General features: G+C 43.8%; 1 long non-coding RNA gene and 1 pseudogene across 3 annotated transcripts in view; one reads left to right on the top strand and one right to left on the bottom strand.

Moving 5' to 3' along the window:
* Positions 1–212: 212 nt before the first annotated feature.
* Positions 213–22,454, bottom strand: part of LOC307064129 — a 30,433-nt gene continuing 8,191 nt past the window's right edge. The window contains exons 2-3 of one of the 2 annotated variants that reach the window (XR_013811277.1): positions 13,709–14,109; positions 213–406 (exon numbers count right to left, since the gene is read on the bottom strand). This is a non-coding gene — a long non-coding RNA (uncharacterized lncRNA). Of the gene's footprint in view, positions 407–2,929; positions 3,185–13,708; positions 14,110–22,454 lie in introns of those variants that run through there. The other variant, XR_013811278.1, reaches the window with a different exon arrangement.
* LOC307064758 (putative RNA-binding protein 46) lies at positions 3,898–11,500 on the top strand (annotated as a pseudogene). Its single transcript has 3 exons — positions 3,898–4,028; positions 8,724–10,201; positions 11,297–11,500. The product of its transcript is annotated as a putative RNA-binding protein 46 (transcript).

The raw sequence follows: 22,454 nt of genomic DNA, 5'->3' as shown, positions 1-22,454 counted from the left end.
TAATAAAGATTTTGAGACTTCAAAAGAGCCTGCCTCCCCTCTCGGATGGCCTCTTCTTCCCTGGAGTTTCTGTGATTCACTGCAGCACCATCCAACTCCTGGCTGCTCTGCTGAGCCCTTCTGCCATGTTTCTAAGGACATAGGTTTGGTTTCTAAAACACCAACACCTCCCCGCCTCTCCCAGTGCTCAGAAAAAGTTTCCACCTTCTGGTTTGGGGCTTTGGCCAGAGCCCACGCCCTGTTCGCAGATGTGCCGGAAGGGAGCCCAGGCCCTCTGGTGGAGGCGCTGTCTTCTCAGCCCATGGAGTGGCTGGTCGGAGGTGATGTGGATGCTGCCCCACGAAAGTCACCGGGAGACTCTGGGGTTGGGGCTGGAAGATTTGCAGACTCTTCCTCTGGGCTCCACCTGAAAGAGAAGTTCTAGGCTATGAAGCTTGTGAGGACTTCTTGTTTCCTGCTTTGTGAGTCTTTTTCACTAATCCCCCTTTTTCATGGATCACTGGGCCATCTGAGATCAGAGCTTCCCTGCACTCCAGCTGAGACCAGGGGAAATCTCTCTCTCCTCTGCCCCCAAGGGGTCCTGCTAAAATGTAAGCTTCATGAAGACAGGGACGTTTGTCTCTTCACTGATGGATTCTAGAACAGTCCTAGTACATATTAGGTGCTCAATAAATATTTGCTGAATGAATGGCTCTTAGATGACTGAGCAAATGGCACTTGGGAATGACTCTGTGTCTGCTTATTGATGATTCTTTTTTCATTTCTTAGACAAAAAAACAAAAGCAAGAAGAAAAAACAAAACACAGGTTTTACTCAGGTAATATTTACACACAAAGAAACGTACAGGTCTTCAGTGCACAATCTGATGAGCTTTGAAGATATATATTCCCTATGCAACCAATATTCCAATCAAGATTTATAATATTTCCATCACCCCAGAAAATAACAATGCCTTTTATTAATCAGCTTGGGGTCCTACCTTATATTATGTATTCCCCTTCAGAATTCTCATTTCATTTTATCTTATTATAAGAACTCATGTCAGCCTTCACCTACCAAAGTATAAGCTCAGTGAAGCTGGGGACACCGTGACTCATCACGGTCTCTCCAGAGCCAGGTGGCTAAATAAATGTTAAAGAATGCACTCCTGGATAATCTGAAGATAAGGCTTACAACAAAGATGCACTGGGGCGCATGTGACCTATTTCTGAGTGAAGTGCTGGGTGGAGAGCACAGAGAGAAAATACAAGGTGGAGGAGAAGGAAAAGCCAGCTTAGTTGAAGACAGAACAGAACAGAGTTCAAGAAGGGCCAAACAATGGGACACACAGAGACCTCATAATTTTGTCGCAGGTCAGATCTACTTGCAAGCAAAAGGATTCCCTTCCCAATCATTCAATGAAAGATTAGCATGCTTCATCTCCACACCAAAACCCATACCCCAGGTTTGCTAGTTAGCAGTGCTTTGCACCCCCAGTGGATGTTCAACACAAGCTTCGTCAATAGAATTTACTGAATACCTGTCTTATCTCATGATACAGCTGTACCTGACCCAAACAACTAGGACTCAAAGGACCCTTCAGGAAATGGGCTAAGATCTGGAACCAACCAATAGCATCACGGCGCAGAATAGGGGCTTTGGAGCCAGTTGACTGCATTCAACTTCCAGCACCACTACTAGATTTGCGCCTCTGGGCATGTTATTTAACATCTCTGTTCCACAGTGTTTGCATTTGTAAAGGAGGATGACAAGAGGGACAAGCTTCCTGTGAGGATTAATGAAAACAAAGCACATAAAGAGTTTAGCACGAGCCTAGCATATACTAAGCGCACAACGACGGTTCTCATTATTAGCAACTCTTGGAAAGTGAGCCTGACAAGAACACCCCCAGCTGCGGGAGCTGAGCAAAAAGTATCTCATCCATTCTGGGGTCAGCTACAGTATTGGGAAGATGTGGCCTCAGCAGGTCCTAGTCCCAGCAGAGAGGGGACCTTGGAGAATCTGAAGGAGGCAGCAGAACAGCCCAACGAGTAGGAACAGAAAAAGCTTGGAATTCAGGGGCAGTGGAGATGGAAGATGAGCCTGGGAGAAATACTCAAAGAAAGGGTGGAAACTGAAAATGAGTGACTTGTCCAGAAATGTGGAGGCAGTTCTGCCTTCAAACCTAATACATCAAATTCCTTCCCCCCATTTTTTTCTAATTAGGCTACTGGTACACAGAAGGTATGTGCTCAATATTGGTACATGCACAAATACATCATGTATTTGTCATGAGGAAAAGATTATGGTAATTAACACAGAATATTGAAAATACAAATGGAGGAAAAAGAATTTGTGATACATTTCCACGTTAGTGGTTCCCTGATAAAATGTGACTCTCAGCTCTATAAATCAGACTGATGATGAAATGCAATTGTAAGTTGGTAAGAACTGTGAGAGCTGGGGTCTGGAAACTTGAGCTAAGCATCACTGCATCCCTAGATCAGAGCAAAGCAGGGAGGGAAGAGGCATGTCTTGGATGAGAAGCTGGTTCCATGTAATTTTTTTCCTTTTTCAGGCCACTTTCTCAATATGACAATTATTAATTATCCATTTCTATACTCCCTATTAGAAGGACTCCCTCCAGGGAAAAAGCAGTTGATGTTTTAAAAAAATGTAGTTCTTTAAAGGCTTAGGCCTATGACTGTCCCCTCTGTGATGTTCTAAAAATGCTCCCCTTGGCAGTTCAGCTATGACTCACATGGATCAGAATGGCATTTCAGGGAAATTGTCTTTCTCTGTCTCTGAAACTAGGCCTACAGTCTAGTCTCTGTTCTTGGTTTCTCTTGTTCAGCTGATGAGGCTTTATGGTGCCATCTTGGTGAAGGAATCAGAGTTATATCTGCAAATAGAACCCCTCCACTCCATCATGTGTCCCATTTGCTGTGGCAGAAGCCAAGGCTGAGGGCTTCCGCTTCTTGGTGAGGAGGCCTGGGACAATCTCTCTGGGCCCCGAAATTCCTGGTTGTCCTTCTCCACTGGGGTGGGCTGTTGCAGGCACCCGTGGGAGCAGGTGGCACTGCATCCTCCCTGGCACATTCAGCCTTTGGCTTAACACAGAAGCAATCTGACTTGGAGAGTGAAGAAGGGATTCCTTCCCCCAAGGGATCTGTTTAGCTGGCAGCAGTTCTGGTTAGAAATTTACCTGTTGGCACAGAAAGAAAAGAACAGAGTAATTCTGTCAAAGCTGTACAATCAAACTGGTCAGCCCTCTCTGAATGAAGGCCTAATGTTGGAGTTAGCTCCGTGCCCCATCAGCAGGAACAAGTGGACCTATTATTGGATAAAAACAATTACCTGCATGCCAGGAGGCAGCGTGCTGCAGTGGAACCAACATGCTTTGCTTGTGTCCCATCACTGCCACTTTCCTGATAAGTGATCTTGAGAAAGTTATGTCAACTCTCCATGCTTCAATTTTCTTATCTATGAAATAGAACTAGTAAAACCAGTCTCATAGGGTTTGGGGAGATGATTAAATGAGACTGGTCATGGAAAGTGGGTTGCAAAGTGCTTGACACATAGTAGGCCCTCATTATTGCTAGTTTCTCAACATATGTCTCTTCCCTGTTCCTTTCCCTTTCCTGCTGGCTCTCACAAAAGCAAGGAGAATGGAAAGAAATAAAAGTTATGAAGAATAAAAGGGTAATACAGGCAGGCAGGAAGACAGAGCTGGCAGGAAAAGTCTGATAAGGAAAGCTCAGGACATTCGGAAACCAGAACAATGATGGTGTTTTGTGTACTAGTAGGTTCTGCAGCAGATATCTGTGTATTTTTTCTGTCTGCTGAATGTCCTTCCTCCCTGTTTAAGTTTTCTGTTGCTGCATAACAAATTACTCTGAAACTTAGCAGCTTAAAGCAATGTACATTGATGACCTCACAGTTCCTATGGGTCAGGAATGTGAGTGTAGTTTAGCTGGACCATCCAGCTCAGGGTCTCTCACAGGCTGCAATCAAGGAGTCGGCCAGGGCTGCCCTCACTCAAGGTTCAGGTGGGAAAGCATCCACTCCCAAGCTCAGTCAGAGGTTATTGGCAGGACTCAGGTCCTTGTGGGCTATTGGATTGAGGGTCTCAGTTCCTTGCTGGCTATTGGCCAGAGGTGATCCTCAGTTTCTTGCCACATGAGCCTTTCCATAGGGCAGCTTATAACATGGGAGCTGGCTTCATCTGAGTGAGCAAGGGAAAAAGGGGAAATCACAGACTTCAGTAAAATAATGTCAGAAGGAATATCCCATCACTTTTGCCATATTCTATTCATTAGAAGTGAGTCGCTTGGTCAAGCTCACATTCAAGGGGAGGGGATTACATGAAGGCCTAGACATCAGGAAGTGGTGATCTCTGGGAACCTAGAAGGCTGATTACCTCACTGCCCTTCTGGTGAGAGCAACCCTCCTCCCTCTATAAAGGCACATATGATTCTGGTAAGATCACTCTCCATGATACCTGCCATCCCCACACCACCCCACACTGGGATAACATGACACCCAGGTCATCAATCATCACAGCACATCCAGTTGGCCACAGTGATTGGTCCAAGAAGTAGCCATGTGACCCAAGCTGGGCCAATCGGAGTCTTTCCTTGGGATTTTTATATACTGAAACAAGGAGACAGAAGTTCTCTCTTTCATCTGAAATCACTAACATGGAATGATGTAGCCTGGGGTTTTCTTTGGCCATATCCTCTACCAACCATAAAAAAAGAATTCCAGTTGTACCAGGAACAATTGAAGACATCACATTTTGAAGCAGAGACAAAAGATCTGAGATTAAAAAGAGAGCACAAATAAACTAATGACATTTGTTTTTCACCCTTGAAGCTAGTTCCACCCCTGAAAGCTAATGTAACTCCCTTTTTCACTTGAGATAGTTTAAACTGGGTTATGTCTCTTGAAGCAAAAAGAAACTTGGTTAATTCAGCCTCAGTTTTTGCATCTGTAAAATCAAAGATCTAAATAAAATTATCTCCATGGCTTTTTCCACGTTTCAAGTTCTAAGATTTGGACTTGAACGGTCTGATCTTTTACCAAGAAATAGATTTTTCAGAAGTGGGGAAAGAGTAGAAGGAGCAGCCTGAAGGAAGAGGAGTGCATAAGGGGGTCAGGGGTACTGCTATGACCTATGGAATCCAAAGACCAAGTCTGCCTTCTTCATAATTTAGCAAGGCTCCAAGTTTTAACTCAGAACCTTAAGAATGCCACCAAAAAGGACTCATGCCTTAGTGATCCAGGGTAAGACTCAGACATTTGCTTCTTTCACATGCTGCTGGAGCCATGATAATACTGTCTCAGGGACATGGGCTTTAGAGGCAGTAGCCCTGGGCTTAATAATTTTAATAATAGGGTTTCCCTGGTGGCGCAGTGGTTGAGAGTCCGCCTGCTGATGCGGGGGACACGGGTTCGTGCCCCGGTCCGGGAAGATCCCACATGCCGCGGAGCGGCTGGGCCCGTGAGCCATGGCCGCTGAGCCTGCGCGTCCGGAGCCTGTGCTCCGCAACGGGAGAGGCCACAACAGTGAGAGGCCCATGTACCGCAAAATAATAATAATAATAATTATTATAATAAAATAATAACATCTAATGATTACTGAGTGTGTACTACACACCTGGCAATATCTTACATCACAGCTTCTTGACTTACTAGGTATGTGACCTTAGGTAAGTGACTTACCCTCCAGAAGCCTCTGCTTCTTCATCTGTAAAATGGGGGTAATAATAGTTCCCTTCTCACAGGGCTGTTGTGAGCATTCCTATGAGTCAATGGAGGTAAAGCACCAAGCACAGTACCTGGCATGTGCTGTTCTTCTTCAAATGTTCTTCTTTGCCTTTTACACCCAGCTCAAATATCCTCCATTCCACAAGCTGTCCCCGGTTGCCCTCCACCTCCTCTGTGCTCCCACAGCACTTTACTTCTGCCTGCTTTTCTAGCCCTATGGCCCTGCAATATATTCACCTGTTCACCTAGTTATCACTCCTGGCCGACCATACCTTATTTATCTTTGGGTTCCTGAGGTCTAGATCCATGCCAAACACACAGTAGGATCTCAACAGATCCAAATGGGTTGATAAGCAAAATATATATCAGCCTCTCAAGCAGAGGAGCAGACAGTCTGATTGGGAGCAGGACACACCCAACCAGGACACCGCCTCGTTGGGCATTTAGGACTTTTGTCAGGCGAAATTCTGATGTGTTTCTCTAAAACTACTCCTCCAATGAAACCACAAATTGCTCAAGTGAAAAGTAATAGTGCCTCACAACTGGCAGGACAACCCGCCAGTAACCAGTGTGGAGCCCAGTGTTAACGGGTGTGGTGCAGCTGGTTTGGAAGCCTACCAAAGAGACAGCAAGTAAACACGATGGTTGCCTGGGTGCACAAACACCAAACCAGCTTCTCATCACCTCATCCCTGAGACAGTCCAGTCACAGCATCTGTGACATCCAAAAGTGGTTACTTGTCAGCTCCTGTCAAGTGCAGCAGCAAGGGCCAACCACCCCCAAAATGCAGATCTTAAGGACAAAAACACAGTAACAGCAGTTTTTATAGGAAACTAAGCAGTGTGTGTGTGTGTTTGTGTGAGTGTTCAGAAAAAGTGGTCATTTTCTAAGGTGAGTATGTTAAACACAAGGGACTGTGTTAAAAGAGGAAATATTTCTCCCCTTCTAAGACCACATTCTTCTCTCCAGCTAGAGGCTAGGCAGGGCTAGAAGGGAAAATTGGTTAGAATTTTGCACCCACCCAACTAACTACAGAAAGACACCCTGGGGGACAGTCTGCTAGGCTACACGGGGCTGACCACACGGCACTTCATTTCTCACTCATGTGGGTCTCAGGGAAGCAGTGTGAAGTGCTTTTGGAATCTATAAGGAGAGTGGGGAAGGAAATTGGAAGCATGCCTGGCTGGGGTGGCATGAATAGAGGAATAAAAGATTTTAAATACAATTTTTATCCCCTTGTGTTGATTGGAATTCAACTACAGGGCATAGTAGAGCTTACAGGATTACGGTGGGTGGTCTCCCCCATGACAGGAATTCAACAAAACTCTCTTACCCCCAACTCCTCTTCCCCATCTCTTTGTTTCTATTCATTCACTCATTCATTTATCTACACCCTGCCTGGTTCCCAAAAGCAATGCAGCCTCATATTCTACAGGCCCTGGGGAGCTACCAGTGGTTTTTAAGCATGGGAGCTCCATGATCAAATATGACTTTTAGAGCATCTAGAATCAGTGATGAGGATGGAATTAGAGAAGACAGAGGCCAGCAGCCATCCAGATGTGTACAAACTAGTGGCTGTGGAGGAGAGAGGATGGAGATTATTTAAGAGAGAGGATAATCAGGATTTCTTGGCTTGGCCAGAATGTGGTTGGTGGAGAGAGAGCAAAAAATAACCAGAAAATTTCTTCTTTAGGTGATTTTGTGAATGATGACACTACCAAAGATTGACAATACAGAGGAGGAGAATTTTGGAGAAGGGGAGATAAAAAGCACGAGGAACCACTTTAGTGAAAGATGCCATATAATGATATGTCCTGTTATCAGTGCAGGGGACAGATAATGTTGCTAACAAGGGGTCATTTTTTGCTCCAATGATCTGTTGTGGGTTGACCTCCAGCTGCATCACGTGAGGTTGCTCTGATCCACATCTACAGCTGGTCTTAGATGCTGATCGTGCCCCATGGTATGATCACTATGGTCACTACAGGAACTTTGAGAGTGTAGGAATGGGGCAGTACAAGCCTAGGCCCACCCCTTAGAGACCACCCAGAAGGCCTCTTTTACTGATAGTGCTCCCTGCGTGTACCACTTTCACATCTAAATATCTAGAGGTTGGATAGACATCCACTGGTAGTGGAAAACTGAGTACACCAGGGTAGGTGATCTGACTGTTGTGATCATCCTCAGGCCCTGCCTTGAGTCTCTGCTCAAATCTGACCTCCTAGCTTGAGGGATGGAGGGGGAAGAGGAATCCTTTCCAAGCAGCCTAGTCTTCTCTCTTTTCCCCCAAAACACCTTCTGCCCATCTCAGAGCCTCTGCTCCTCCTTCCTTGTCCCCAGAATGCCTTCCTTTTCCATACTGGGCAAGGCTATTAGCCGGGCAGCTTCCTGTCTACCTCTGGACTTGGTAGGCTGTCTGTCTCTGTTTGCTGCACACATAGAAAGCTTTCGTTCAGCTTGGAAGGTTTTTTTGTTTTGTTTTGTTTTGTATTGCTTATTTATTCTCACTTTGTTCTAAATAAAAGTTTGAGGGCTTCCCTGGTGGCGCAGTGGTTAAGAATCTGCCTGCCATTGCAGGGGACACGGGTTCGAGCCCTGGTCTAGGAAGATCCCACATGCTGCGGAGCAACTAAGCCCATGCGCTGCAACTACTGAGCCTGTGGTCTAGAGCCCGCGAGCCACAACTACCGAAGCCCGTGCGCCTAGAGCCTGTGCGCCACAACAAGAGAAGCCACCGCAATGAGAAGCACACACATGCAAGGAAGAGTAGCCCCCGCTCGCCACAACTAGAGAAAGCCGGTGTGCAGCAACGAAGACCCAATGCAGCCAAAAATAAAATAAATTAAAGGGAGACCAGGCTAGGCGTGAGGACCTCGCGAGCTCCTCCACGTGGGCTCCCCTCCCCCCTGCGGTGACCCCCGCTCCCACCGACTGGCCCCGAAATGGTGGCGGCGGTTTGTGGTCGTTGGTCTCAGGCATTTAGGACCAACATTTGAATACCCGAGGGGAACTGCAACCACGAATGAAGAAAATACAGATGGAACAAATGGATGCAGTAAAGTCCGAACTGGTACTCAGAATGAAGCAGCATTACTTGCTTTGATGGAAAAGACTGGATACAACATGGTTCAAGAAAATGGGCAAAGGAAGTTTGGTGGTCTGCCTCCAGGTTGGGAAGGTCCACTTCCACCTAGAGGCTGTGAAGTTTTTGTAGGAAAAATACCTCATGGTATGTATGAAGATGAGTTAGTTCCTGTATTTGAAAGAGCTGGAAAGATATATGAATTTCGACTTAGGATGGAATTTAGTGGTGAAAATCGAGGTTATGCTTTTGTTATGTGTACTACAAAAGAAGAAGCCCAGTTAGCCATCAGAATTCTTAATAATTATGAGATTCGACCAGGGAAGTTTATCAGTGTGTGTGTAAGCTTGGATAATTGCAGATTAGTTACTGGAGCTATTCTGAAGGAAAAGAAGAAGGAAGAAATCTTGTATGAAATGAAGAAAGTTACAGAAGGAGTTGTAGATGTCATTGTTTACCCAAGCGCAACTGGTAAGACCAAAAATCGCGGTTTTGCGTTTGTTGAGTATGAATCTCACAGAGCTGCTGCTATGGCTAGGAGAAAACTAATTCCAGGAACCTTCAAACTGTAGGGCCATACCATTCAGGTAGATTGGGCTGACCCAGAGAAAGAGGTTGATGAGGAAACCACGCAGAGAGTTAAAGTTCTCTATGTACGAAAAGTAACGATCTCAACTACAGAGGAAACAATTAAAGCAGAATTCAATAAATTCAAACCTGGTGCAGTTGAATGAGTAAAGAAATTTAGAGATTATGCTTTTGTTCACTTTTTCAACCGAGAAGATGCAGTGGCTGCTATGTCTGTTATGAATGGAAAATGCATTGATGGAGCAAGTATTGAGGTAACACTGGGAAAACCTGTAAATAAAGAAAACACTTGGAGACATCATCTTAATGGTCAGATTAGCCCCACTTTGGAAAACCTGATTGTGTTTGCTAACAAAGAAGAGAGCCACCAAAAAACTCTAGGCATGGCACCAACTCTTCCAGCTTGTCTCAATGGCCAGCATGGCCCAAGCCCCCCTGAAATTGAAAGATGCACTTATCCATTTTTTCCTGGAACAAAGCTTACTCCAATTAGTATGTATTCTTTAAAATCCAATCATTTCAATTCTGAAGTAATGCATTTGGATTATTACTGCAACAAAAATAATTGGGCACGACCAGAGTATTATTTATATTCAACAACAAGTCAAGATGGGAAAGTACTCTTGGCATATAAAATCGTTATTCTTGCTATTGCAAATGCATCCCAGAGTTACTTCATGCCAGACAAATTCTGTACTACATTGGAAGATGCAAAGGAACTGGCAGCCCAGTTTACGTTACTTCATTTGGACAGGGGACACAATCTCTTCAGCCTGGACCTATGTAGAAGAATTTGGAGAAAATAAACAGGTCCTTTCTGATGCTGCTTGAGCTTATTCTCCTGCAGTTGATCTCATTTCCGTTGGCTTAATATTAAGTCCCATGACAATACTAAGTTAACATTCATTTTTAGCCCTCATTTATAGCACCAGGAAAATATAGAAAAAATTTTACCTGTGCATTAAATGACCTAATTTCTTCTGTTCCTAGAAACACCGTACATTTTATAAATAATCACTTCATAGTCATTTTCACACCCTTGGCTTACACTACACCAAAGAACATAGTTGAGTTTTTGGAAAGTACAGGATTTACAGATTTGGTCTTTAGTACTCACACACATCTATAAACATTATAACTAATGAAGCAAGAAATTATTGATGCGTAAGATGAATGTTTATTGTGGAACAGTAATATTTCAAATGTTGGTTTTTAAGGAAATAATTTGGTTTAATTTTTGGATTTTTCTGTACTGTAAGTTGATAATAGTTTCTTGAAGTTTATTTTATAAAGATGATTCATTTTACTGTTTTATGGTACCAGTAGAATTCTAATGTTAAATTGGTTTATTGGGTTGTATAAATGTTTACATTAGTATTTAAATAATGAAATATTAGAGAGTTTTTTCAGTCCAGGGGTAAGTGTTTCTGCTAGTTTGATACCTAATACAGTTTCAAAAAAGAAGCAAATATGAATTCACTGTTTTATATCTTTTCTTCATGGACGACCCCTTAGTGTCAGTACCACATTTAAAAGGAGCTTCACTGTGGATAGAGCAAGAGAAATCAGAGATTCCCTTTTTTGGTGATCATAAAGGCACAAAACAATTAACAGATATCCAAGAAACAGATATCCAAGAATGCATTCTAGTAAGATCTGTGAAGCATTGTGTCAGTGAAAATTTACTTAATACTGACTGATGAAACTATCAGGATTTGCAATGCAGTGAATGCTGAAACAGTCTTTATCAGCAATATAAGATTATCAGGATTTTGAATGTTAGAACATTATGTGATTATAGTTTTAATGCTTTGTCTCTTTGAATTAAATTTGTAACCATAAAGATGTGAAGCATAATTGTTATGTATTTATTTACAGACTACAATTTCTGTCACAGTTCAGTAAATAGTCTTTCCCCTGTTAGTGCTACTCTCTCTTCTGGGACTCCCAGTGTGCTTCCTTACACTTTAAGGCTTTATTCTTATCCAAGCTATCTATCCTTTGTCACCAACGGTATCACTTGCTAATGGCAGCCATGTTGGACAGCGGCTATATATCTCCAATCAGGTTTCATCCTTCTGAAGAAAATATTGTAAACAGGAGTATGAAACTTTCCTTGTAAAGCATGCAAATTAAAATACTGTTTTATTGGGCTTCCCTGGTGGCACAGTGGTTGAGAGTCCGCCTGCCAATGCAGGGGACAAGGGTTCGTGCCCCGGTCTGGGAAGATCCCACATGCCGCAGAGCATCTGGGCCTGTGAGCCATGGCCACTGAGCCTGCACGTCTGGAGCCTGTGCTCCGCAACGGGAGAGGCCACAACAGTGAGAGGCCCGTGTACCACAAATAAAATAAAATAAAATAAAATACTGTTTTATTTTAGAATCAGGTTTGTACATTTGGTTTTAAAATGATAATTATATATTTATTTCAACATAGTAAATATCAGTCACAATTCATAATAACCTACCATTGTAAAACTTGTAAAAATGCTAAGTTTTAAAAGTTACTCAGTGATTTCTCTTGATAAAGGTATAACAAACTGCTGTTCTTTTTAAACTTTTGGGATTTTAAATAACTTCTGATTCCTGAGTGGTCAGTAGAACCCAGAAGTTTACATTAAATTTTTTCATTATAACTTTGCTAAATAGAGTTTCGCAAGTATTAAAGCACTTGCAGACAATGGTTACACTAGATTTGATTACCAAGGATCACTATCTGTATTAGCAATTAGAACAATTATATAAACAGAAGCATCTAATTATTATGTAGAAAGAAATGAAGGGCAAAAAGATTAAGATGCAAATTTTATGCAGTACTAAAGAAAAAGCAATCTACCATTGTGGTCCTTGAAAATAACTATAAATATTTTACTTAATAATTGTTGTAGAAATAATTATAATTTTGCTGTTAATGTATTTAAGGTTTTTATAGGTATGCTCCATTTGTGTTTTTGATATTCATTGTATAGTTCTTTGAGTAATAAGTGTTATGGGTTTTAATGTTGAAATCATGTGTTGTTTAATTTTTGTACTTGAATTCAAATTCTTTGACATTAAATATACAATGCTTCTAAAAAAAAAATTTGTTTTAAATAAAAGTTTGAGGCATCTCTCAGTACAGTGGGTTTTTAAAAAAATAAGAGCAGAGGGCCTGGGGGATAGCTTGCTTAGGGCTAAAAGCCCAAGGAGCAAACGTAGAGTCTCCCCCTGCTGGCTGGTTTAGCCTTTGGGAAGCCCTGCGCAGTTTCACAGGGGAGAATCAGCCAACTTCAGAAGATACACTTCCTTTCCGAAACAATGGTCAGTGCCCCGGTAGACTGACCCTGTTTAAAACGCATTCCATCACTTTCTGCCCCTCTCTTTCACCAGCTCTTGCACAAATATTCAGGGTCTTAATTTGTTCGCCTGTGGAACATTTCCTGGCCCCTGACGCTGAGCCAGCACTTTGCCAGCAGTGGGAGCCTTCAGGCGAATGAATCACACTCCCCGCCCCGGGAGTCCAGCGTTAGCAGAGCTGCTCTCTTTCTGTAGCAAAGCCCTAGCCAGCCCCGGCTGGGCACACTCAGATTAAAGGGGCTCCCCTGCCAAGGGCCCAGACCCAGGCCCGTGAGGGAGGCTTAGAATCTATCTAGGATTTTCAGGAAACGGGTGTATTTTTTCAGGAGTTAATTTAGCAGTTATCCCAGTGCTTCTGCTGGGCTGAGGCAGAACCATGCTGCCCCCTACAGGTAGGAGGGAGAGGTACGCATCCTGAAGGCTGCAACCCTGGCTGGCTGTGCTCCACCTAGGTGACCTTCATCTCAGAGGGCTCCTCCAACTGGGCAATGCTCCCAGTGATGCTCAACACGTGATCCCCAGACTAGTGGCAGAGGCCACACTTGGGAACTCGTTAGAAATGTAAATTCTCAGGCCCCACCCCAGTCCTACTAAAAGGCAACTCCAGGAGTGGGACCAGCAGTCTGCTTTAGCAAGTCCTCCAGGGGATTCTGATGCACCTCAAGTTTGAGAACCACTGGTCCAGAGACAGCGGTGTGGCCACCTCTGGGGGCCCTACTTTATGGCTTGGCTTCATGAGACTTGGCACCTCCTGCCTCATATCAGCCTCAGAACCACAGCATTTCAGAGGTACCTACTGCAGACCCCTTCCCCTTAAAATGAGAACAATGAGGTGCAAGGGTGTGGTTTGCCCAAGGCAATCCTGTCAGGAAATTCTTCCCCAAACCTCCCAAATTACACGAGAGGAAAAGGAAGGCCAGTAAATGTGACCCTCCCGGGGTTCCTCAGACCTACCTGCTCCGGGTTTGGGGGCTCTGCCCAGCCTCTCCTGCGGGTCTGGCTCTCCCACGCCTGTGCCTGGAGGACTCGGAGCTCTGGGCCCTCGGGACAGAGTCCCCTCCCCTTCTCTTTTCTTCCTTTGAGCCATGTTCCATTCAGCCTTCTTTTTTTTTTTTTTTTTTTTGCGGTACGCGGCCTCTCACTGTTGTGGCCTCTCCCGTTGTGGAGCACAGGCTCTGGACGCGCAGGTTCAGCGGCCATGGCTCACGGGCCCAGCCGCTCCGCAGCATGTGGGATCTTCCCGGACCGGGGCTCGAACCCGTGTCCCCTGCATCGGCAGGTGGGTGGGCTTTGCACAGGCTTGTTCCATTCAGAGGGGCTTCAGCAGGTATTAGTAGCATGGCTGGACTTGGGAACTGGAATTAAAAGAAGAAAAGAGACGATCTTGCAGTGGTGTGGGAAAGGGAGCTCAGGGTATAAAAGGCATGTTCATTACAAACACACTCACTCACACACAAAGCTAATTCTGTTTTGTTTTCTGGGTACCCCACCTCCTCATTCCAAGGAAGTGGCCAATCCTTGCATTTCTTAGCCTCAAGAGCACTTGCTAAGTGGAAAGGTGGTGTTTCCAGAAGATAAACTCTTTTCCTGGCCTAAATGAAAGTTTTAATCTCCTTGAGGATATTCTATTAGTCTGGAAGTGGGCAGTGTTTAGGGAAGGGAATGGGGGGTGAGCTGAAGGAAGAGGGAGATTCATGGGTTCATTGAGGACTGGGACCCACACTGTACTCTCAATGCCCCAGGTATACGGCAGGGCCTCTGGGAGGAATGATGCACCTCAGTAGGCTAGCTGGGGGTCTGGGGTACCCATTTCACACAAAGTGGTTAAAAGAAATCAGGTGGCCTGGGCTTAAACTCAAGCTCTGCCACTGGCTGGCTATGTGCCATGGGATACCTGCTTCCCTTTATGTGCCTCAGTTTCCTCATCCATGAAAATTAAAATCACATATTCCAAAGCATTTATTGAACTATATGCTAGGTACTGTTCTAGGGGCTTGAGAGATAGAAGTAAACAGATAAAGATCCTACCCTTTTATTTATTTATTTATTTTTTTTTTGCGGTACGCAGGCCTCTCACTGTTGTGGCCTCTCCCGTTGTGGAGCACAGGCTCTGGACGCACAGGCTCAGCGGCCATGGCTCACGGGCCTAGCCGCTCTGCGGCATGTGGGATCTTCCCAGACCGGGGCACGAACCCGTGTCCCCTGCATCGGTAGGCGGATTCTCAACCACTGTGCCACCAGGGAAGCCCAGATCCTACCCTTTTAGAGCTTACATTCTACTGTGGGGAGGCAGACAGAAAACACTATTAGTATGTAAATCATATAGCCTAGAATGTGCTATGGGAACAAAAGTAGAGCAGGGAAAAGGGATGGTGAGTGTAGGGGATGAGGCACAGAGGCAGGTGGTCAGGATAGGCCTCATTGAGAACATAATATTTGGCAAAGACTTAAAGGAGATGAGGGAGAACTGTGAGTTATCTGGGAAAAGTATGTTCTAGGCTAAGGAGCAGTTGGCTCATATGAAATTATTTTTGTAAAGCACTACTGAGTCCCTGGTACTTTAGTAACATTCCATAAACATTGTTGTTGTTTTTATTGTTATTATCATTTTCATGCCCATGTGTGGTCCAGCAGCTACCAGATACTGGGTTGCCATGTGGGCTAGGAAAAGAGCATATCCACAGTAGCCAACTTGCCCTGAACTGGGGGGACCTCTCCAAATGTTTTGCTCTGTATAAGAGCCCCAAGACCTTTGCCTGACTCTAGAATGAAGGGAGGTATCCCTAATAATGACAAAGACTGAATTTCTCTCCAGCCCTGCCAAATGGGGACTCAGAGGCAGACTCTATGATGATTTAAAGAAATAATGTAGCTTTCTAACCTGAGTTGATAAAGTAAGCTTCCTACCCAACCCAGAGGAAAATGGAAGGAGGCAGTAAAAGGAAGAACAGTCTAGACACACAATAGGGCATGAAAGATCTAAAAATGTCTAAATGCTGCAGATTAAGTAAATGTGACTTTAGTGAGGCATGGGACAAGAAAGGGGAAAAGACAAATAACAGCTGGGGTCAGGAAGAAGAAAAATGTGTCCACAAGGATCATGTTGGAGGACATATCTGGAGATACTAGAAGGACAATGCATGTGACTCTACCAACAGGAGCAAGTCCTGAACATGTGACCAGAAAAACCAACCCCCCAAAGGAGGTGGGAGCAATAGACAGTCAGAGGGGCTGCTGGAAATGGGGGCCAAGAGTGGCATGCGGCTCCAGTGAACCAAGTTTGCCCACAGTCACAAATGTTTGGGCTCCATAGATCAGTGACCTTAAATGTGTTAGAATTCTGAAATGTTAAAATCCTGGAAAGGGCTCTACTGCTTATCTAATCTGACCCCATCCTTTTTATAAGTGAGGAAGCTGAGACTCAGAAACATGAAACAGCTCGCCCAAAGTCACATTAAATTTGTCAGGACTCTCATTCACAGGGACAGAAACCCAACTCAAACCAATTCAATAAGCAAAAGGGAACGTATTGGCTGGTGTAACTATGGGAACCACGACTGGTCCCCACACCAGGACTGAGACAGAAATTTGGCTGTGAACAATTCTAGGATTTTGAGCAGAGACAAGATGAGAAATAGTATTCTGTGAAGATACAGGCAGGCATGGGACTCCCTGGAATTTATAAGACTTTTCCTGAAACTCCTTGTGTTTTATTTCCCAGAACAAAATAAATCAAACATCTACTTTGTGGGAGGTGGGAAACTGCTTGCAGCTCTAAATGGCACTTTTCTCCAAGGACTTCTCAGTAAGGGTCTAAAACAGAAGTTGTAAACTCATGACCCATGAACTAAATCAGATCTCCAACTATGCATCATCTGACCCACATACTGGGTGTTTTTAAAAATTCATTTACTTAACAAATAAACGTTGAGCATTTTCTATGTCCCAGGTACTATTCTAGGCACTTGGCATACAAAAGTGAACAAGACAAAAAAATCCTTGCCTTCGTATACTTTGATCATAATGGTAGGAATGGGCAGATCAATCAAAAAGTTTTTTAAATTACTATCTATTTAGAAGGTAGTAAATAGTATAGAGAAGAAAAAAACAGGGAAGGAGGAGACAGTATAAGGTGGGAGGGAGAGTGTGCTGTGGTCTTAAAGAGGGTGGTTGGGAAAAGCCAAGAGGGTGACATTTGGGCAAAGGCATGGGAGAAGAAACAAGCCTTGCAGGTGCCTAGAGGAAGAACATTCCAGGCAGAAGGGCCAGCAAGTGCAAAAACCTTGAAGCAGAAACATACCTAAGACATTTAGGAAACAGCAAAGATGTCTGTGTTTTGGTTTTTTAATCCGTATGAACTGCCAGCATTTAAAAAGTTGGGAGACTTCACATCAACATCCAGATTCCCAGCTTTTCTTGAGAAAATATTCAGTTAGGATCTGGCAATGCTGGCTCTAAAGTATCCCATAAGAGAATGAGCTAGATCTGAGCAGCAGCTTTTCCCCTGTAATGGGACAAGCTTAGTCCCAGAGTCAGGGTAGTCCCCCCCTCCCCCCGCCGAGTCCTTGCTCTCTGTTAGGCTCTCAGCTACTTCATTCATTTCAGTTGCCTCCTGGTCAGGCCCCTGCAGGCATTTAAGCTCTTGTAGCTACACAGACCAGGCTACAGTCACAGGTAAACCCCGACAGCTCAGTGGCTTAATATAACAGAAGGTTTATTTCTTGTTCACACAAAATCCAACAGGAGTAGAGTGATTCTTCCAGGCATCTATCCTTCATGAAGTGACTTCAGGGGACAACTTATTTCCATCTTGTGGCTCTGCCGTTTTAACTTGTGGGAGCCTAAAGTGTTTTGACTTTTGCAGCACATGCAATTGATGTGCCAGTGGGAGAGAAAGGCGAGAGGCACGAAGAGCATGGTGTTATGGAAACCGTGGTAAGAATCCGTAGAAAGAGAGAACATCTAAGTTGTCTTCCACTCCTGGATATAGTGTTGGATTTGGAGTAACTTGGGTTCTTTAGATTAGATAAAGCTCACTTGGGGTGAGCATTAGCAATATGCCTAAGTCCATAAAGTAAGGGGAAACCTCCCTGTGGGCTCTGGGATGTCTGTTCAAATCCCCAAAACAAAAGCCACACGGCCATTCCTCTGCCAAAGCAGTGCTGAACCCAAGCCCACCAGGATGGACAGGACCTTCTGTCTGGCTCCGACAGTAGGGCTTGGGAGCCAACTCTGCCCGCTCTGACCCCACAAAAAGAACAAAGCCCAAGGGCCTGGTGTGTTCGACTCAGCTTTACCTCTTAAATGACTGCTTGCAAAACTGCCCTTCCCTTCCGGAATCTCATTTATGTCCCTCTCACTCTCAAATCTTCACTGTTCCCCTTTTCTAAGCATGGCCCATAGTCAGGAGTGTCAAGGACTGAGGTCATTGGATGTGCTGTCTACTGATGACTTACGAGAGGCCAGTTTTAATAGAAATTGTGGTTCCAGATAAATTGACTAGAGCCTAGATTCTGATAGGAAAGCATAGTCATGCTATAGGTTTTTGCAGTCAAGACATTGGGGTATCTTTTCAATGAGCTAGAAGAGAACAGGATCTTGAAGATGCCAGAAATAGGGAGATAATGGTTGATGGAGGTGGAGATGGGGAGTTACTGGTAAAATCAAGAACTCCAGAAAAGATTAGCTTTGGGAATAAAAATAGGATGTGGCTTCTTTGGAAATATGTAGAAAGAATGAAGGAAAAAAGCAAAGGATGGATGATAATGCAGATCAAATTGAGAGAGTGGAGAGGAGAGCTGAGGCCTTGACTCCCTCAGTAAACTAGGTGTGGAGGTCATCTATGGGGGTGGGGGAGGTCAGAAGTTCTTTGAGAAAAATGAAAAGGATTTGGAACAGCCGCCTTGAAGAACTCAATAAAAAGTTAAGAGGAATAAAAAGGCTACTCTGACAACAAAATGACTTATGAATTGGAAAAACAAACATGCCTGGATAATGCATTGGGTACAGATTGATTTCCTCCAGCAAAGTCTTTACAGGTCTCTGCTGACCATAGTGCTGGTTCGAACATCTATCTGAATGTCTAAGTCTGATAGAAATCTTTGGCAGAATAACTAATGGCTGGGATAGCTATTAGCCTGCACTTCTCAGTACTTAGAGAAATGAAATGTTCCACTCACAGTAAGCTGTTAAAATCCTAATTATCCCCTTGGAGCCCAGCCCTCCCCATTTCAGAAACTAGCTCCTCTACAAAGAAATCTCTCTCTCTCTCTCTCTCTCTCTCTCTCTCTCTCTCTCTCTCTCTCACACACACACACACACACACACACACACACGCACATGCACACGTACCCATTCATACACACCATGACTAAAATAAATGGATCTTCATTTCCTCATCTGGTTAGATACTCTAAGTCACTCCTTGACATGCTGACTTTCTGCTAACCCTATCGTTGATTGTTCCAAACAAAGTAAGCTTTCTCCCAGCTCCAGTGACAGCAGCGGCTGTTTTTTGTGGGAAAATGCATTTATATCAACACCGGACAACTTTTACTCCTTCATCACACTGTGGCTCATTATGAACGAAAGGCCAGTTCCTTTCCTCCTGGGCTTTTGTGGAGAGACTGAGAAAATCATTTCCTGGGGAAATGAAGGCTGAAAGCCCTGGCAGGGAGAGAGACAGGTCTGCAGAGAGACATTGGAAAAGGTTGGCAGGGGGAGAGACGTAAGAGACTGATTCCAGAAACAAGGTACTGAATGATGACAGCACCTTCTTCGAAGCCTTAAAGGGCTTCTCCGTGGGCTCAGGCTTTTCAGCAAATAGCAGCCTGTGTGAAACAGAAAAAAGAGTTGCCTTTACTTGGTCCTAAGAACAAAGACTGAGTAACACAGCCTGCGAGGCCCCAGGTCAACCAGAAGCCCCATGGCAGGTTGCCCAAAAGGGAACCCAAGAACAGAGTGCAGGTTAGAGGAGGTTTGGGAAGCAGAGCCATGCTTTAACCAAAAGGTGAGCAACAATAGAAGGAAGGGGAATGAAAGTCCTCCTATGTGGTCATCCCTGCACAGAAGATTGAATTAATTAAATTAAAGGCTCCAGTAATACTCTACAAAATTTAGAATTTGCAGCATTTTGTTATTTGGGAGCTGGTTTTAGATTGCAGTTAGATGTGTAGTTTAGTATATACAGATCATATGTGTTATAATTATTATGAATCCACCGATGGTAAAAAGAAAGAAAGAAAGGAAGGAAGGAAGAAAGGAAGACAAAAAAAGAAGGAACCAGCAGGGCTATAAGGAGGGAAGCTGCTATGGGGACATAGTTATGGACAGTTAAAGAGTACAAAGAATGTGGAATTAAATGAATAGAATGGGGCTACCCCTGGGAGATAAACAACTGAGTTGAAGCACAACCAGACAGGTGATATATTGTGTTCTTTCCCAAGGCTGGCTGTTCTTTTTTTTTTTTTTTTTTTTTTTTTTTTTTTTTTTTTTTTGCGGTACGCGGGCCTCTCACCGCTGTGGCCTCTCCCATTGCGGAGCACAGGCTCCGGACGCGCAGGCTCAGCGGCCATGGCTCACGGGCCCAGCCGCTCCGCGGCACGCGGGATCCTCCCAGACCGGGGCACGAACCCGCGTCCCCTGCATTGGCAGGCGGACTCTCAACCACTGCGCCACCAGGGAAGCCCCTGGCTGTTCTTTAATTGTGCTGTTTATCTCTTAAGAACACTTCGGTATTTGCAAAGTCAACTTCTGACCTGAGAACTGAAGAACTGTAAGTCCACTTACAGCCCCCCGATTGCTGTAGACCCCTTGGTGCAGAAGTAAAGGCCCTCCATGGATTGGTCTCAGCCTACCTTTCCAAACTAAGGCATAGAAGAGCTAGTTGGTAAGGCATTAGGTTGGGAAAAGATGAGTTAACATGGGCCTCTCTAATACCATGTTGGTAACTGATAGAAATTACTGGTTGCCTAAAAAGGAGTGAGATGGTGGGTGGGTGAGCTTGCCCATGGGTCCAGGCATTGTCTCACCTCCTCTGCTGCCCTCTCCACTTCCTCCCTCCTTCACTCTCATCCCATTTCCAAGGCATCCAGTTGCACTCTGGAGGTGCTTACCATCACGTCCAAAACTAGGCTTGCAGCTCTTCGACATCCTCCAGATCACTACCCCCTTTCCTTCCACTTTCTGCCCCAATCCCAGACAAATCCATCAAGAAATTATGGCATCATTTGTCACAGCAAAACACAGCAGAGACACCTTCATGCTAATCATCATGGGAATTGGTTAAAAAAATTATAGCAGCATATTATGGAGTACCATACCGGCATAGAAAGGGGAAAGCACTGTGTAAATTGATGGGGGAGATGTCCATAATATATTGCTGAGTTTTTTCTTAGAAAGCAAATTTGCTTACATGACATTTTAAAAAATCTTATATGCTCTAGTACAATGTTATAAGTCATAATTCTAGTTATTACTTTAAAATTTATATCTCAGAAATAACTAAATTTCCTTGTCAATTGCATTATTATGAACTTTCACCAAATCTTTAACCATGGTCATTTTTAAGTCTTTTGTCATTTACAGACAGTTCTGGATGTACTCTGATGCTTTTGCAAAAATGTTCCTATAAAAGGGTTTAATCTTCAAGGAATTCATGGAAAAGACTCTGACAAGTACAGGTTTCTGGTAACTGACTATACTGCTGAACTGAATGAATAAGCATTTTCAGAACTCTAATGGAAAACTGATGAATTCATAAAAGTGCTAACAAAAGATCAAGATGAAAAAAAAAATTAATTACATGGGACTGAGTGAACTGATGATTATAATTTTTGTGACTTTCTGTTTGAATAATAATAAAAAAATCCCACAAGGACTCAGAGGCAAAAAATATACAAATCAATTTTCACTGCAAAGTAAAGGAGCTGTTACAGTGGAGGATTACTGTACTGAATATCAATATTATGACATAGTATGAGTGTGTTTCGTGTTTGGTAATTGCAATCATTGCTGCTTTTATTGCGGTCATCCATTTACAATGCTTGGTGTCAGTTTATTTATCTCTTGTAAAAATAAAATATAGTGTGTGTGGGTGAAAAAAAATTATAACAAAAAGAAAGTCAAGGCTTTATTTAACATCTTAATTTTGAATATTTATTATTGGAATTTGCTACAGGTACTTTGATTAAATAAAACCAGTGTGGTTTGTTTAAATATAAAATTTACTCTTAATAGTAAATAATATTTAAATCATAAAAAAAAGCAAATTTGCTCAAAAGTATGTCTGGAGTCAGATGATTCCATCTTTGTAAAATAAATAAAACAAAACAAAAAATGTATAGATAGATGTCTTGAGACCCCAAGGGTAAGCCTGAGGAACAGCAGATGGTCTGCTTGGCGAGAGCCCAAGACTCACCTTGCTGGGTTGGGTTACACACACTGAGTGGATCTAGAGGTGGAGGTGGTGGAGAACCAGAGTCAGTTTTCCCTCAGAGAGGTTAGAAGGAGGTGGGTTTGGGAGGAGGATGGGCAGGAGAAAAGAAAGGGCTAGAGAGACGCCGTGCCATAGGGAGAGGAACTACTTCAGGGATGTCCTGACAGTTACTCTGCAAGTCATCAGGGCTGTGGTGTGATTGCCACTTTCTAGAGTCAGTTTCTCAGCTCAGATTTTTTTTTTTTTTTTGCACACTATTGAAAA

This window comes from Hyperoodon ampullatus (assembly GCF_949752795.1).
Source record: "Hyperoodon ampullatus genome assembly, chromosome: 15".
In the NCBI taxonomy this organism is placed as follows: Eukaryota; Metazoa; Chordata; class Mammalia; order Artiodactyla; family Ziphiidae; genus Hyperoodon; species Hyperoodon ampullatus.
Note: the sequence above shows the minus strand (reverse complement) of the source record. Positions and strands in the feature narration are given on the sequence as shown.